At 44.0% G+C, this 1,733-nt stretch overlaps 1 non-coding gene and 1 pseudogene across 1 annotated transcript; both read left to right on the top strand.

The window, feature by feature from the left end:
- The first annotated feature begins 336 nt into the window (after positions 1 to 336).
- On the top strand, positions 337 to 416 carry LOC138074767 (small nucleolar RNA U2-19). The gene has a single exon (XR_011144577.1). It is a non-coding gene; the product is annotated as a small nucleolar RNA U2-19 (small nucleolar RNA).
- Positions 417 to 596: 180 nt separating this feature from the next.
- On the top strand, positions 597 to 660 carry LOC138074766 (small nucleolar RNA U2-30; annotated as a pseudogene).
- Positions 661 to 1,733: the final 1,073 nt, after the last annotated feature.

Here is a 1,733-nt window from a genome sequence, read left to right as displayed (position 1 = left end):
TTCTCAAGGGAGCTGATGACATTCTCTTTCAAGTTTCCGGGTTGCTGGACATTCACAGATGCTAAGTAGGGCGGTGACCCAGGCCTTTGAAGTTTCCAGCCCCACAGGTTGGAAAGGCAGTGTGATTTAGAATGGTCAGCAGGGGGGAAGAGCAGTTAAGTAGACCTCCCCCTCAGACAGATAAAGGCAACCCAGGGGCTTGGGCAGCTTGATGCCTTCTGCGCCTGGTAGATCCAAAAGAGGAGGGTTCCCAGGGGGCAGAAATGGACACAGCGATGGGATTGCTAATATGCTCTAGGATGAGAAGATGATTCTTTGCATAAAGATTAAAGCAATTGTCGATGATGAAAACAGCCAAATCTGAGCATCAAAAGGTCTCTTGGTGTCCCTAATCCATGGTCTCTATAGTTCTGAGAAGCAAAAGGATAATTTAAAACAATAAGGAGTGTGTGTGTGTGTGTGTGTGTGCCTGCCTGTGTGTAAAGGCGACGGTGCGTAACTGAGGACTTACTGATGGAGTGAGTGTGTGTGTGTGTGTGTGTGTGTGTGTGTGTGTGTGTGTGTGTGTGTGTGTGTATGAAAGACTAATCAGTTCTGAGCAATGGTGAAAATATTTTACTATGGATCTTTATGAAGGTTTCTACACTTGATCTGAGCTCAGAATTAAAAGAAAAAGGTTAAAGCAATTATTTTTGTTTAACGTTTCTCAGAATGAAGAGGGAGTTTGAGGGGGAAGGCTTTTGGAAGGGGATGGAGGAAGAAACTCTCTGTTCATCAAGACTTGTCTATTTCTATTTGCACTTCCTTCCATAAGCACAGACCAGGGATCCTTGATCAAAACTCTGTCAACTACTCCATGCCTTTCTCACTGCAGAGCAGGCTGCCCGTGTCCAGATGCTAAGGTTTGTCATCCCTCTGCCTGTTTGGAGTAACAGCAAATTCCTCAAAGCTACCGTCTCCACAGAGCCATTCTGTGATCTCATGAAAATAGACTTAGGTGCTTTCTGGATTAGCACTGTCTGGCCACAAGTGGTGACCCTTAAATTTGAAAGTAGGTGTTATTGGGGATCCTCCCAGTGGGAAGAAAAAAATTAAGCGGAGGTGAAATTTATAGAAGAGTCAATCCAACTTCACTTTCAAAGCCCCAGGCAGATAGAGGCCACCAGGGCTGGGACACCTCCTTGTCTCCCTGGAATTGAGTTACTGGGCTCTACTCCGGGGGCCTTGTCTGAGCGGGAGCTGTTCTGACAGATAGACAGAAGCCCCAGCTCTGTTGGGAACATCCAGGACAGGGTTTCCTGGAGCCTGCTGCCCCTATCGAGGGCCACAGAATGTCTTGGTTATGAAAACAGGCCCTACTTAGGAAAATTATAAGAAATCATTTATAATAAACAGGATTTAAAAAATAGAGTCTTGATTTAGGCTTGATTTTTATTTCCAATTCAGAGCTTATAAATCTGTGGCTTCAAAACACTGTGAGCTTCAGTTTTCTCAACTTTAAGATGAGTATTCTTCTCTTAAAACAGTTTTTTATTGGAGTATAGTTGATTTACAATGTGGTAGTTCTATGTATGCACATATCCACTCTTTTTAGATTCTTTTCCCATAGAGGTCTTTACTGATTGTTGAGTAGAGTGCCCTGTGCTATGAAGCAAATCCTTATTAGTTGTCTGTTTCATATACAGTAGTGTTCATGTCAGCCCCCGTCTCCAAGTTTATCCCTGCCCCCCCAT

The sequence above is a fragment of the Capricornis sumatraensis genome, chromosome 2 (genome assembly GCF_032405125.1).
Source record: "Capricornis sumatraensis isolate serow.1 chromosome 2, serow.2, whole genome shotgun sequence".
In the NCBI taxonomy this organism is placed as follows: Eukaryota; Metazoa; Chordata; class Mammalia; order Artiodactyla; family Bovidae; genus Capricornis; species Capricornis sumatraensis.
The sequence above is the reverse complement of the archived record's forward strand: the minus strand, read 5'-3'. Positions and strand labels throughout refer to the sequence as shown.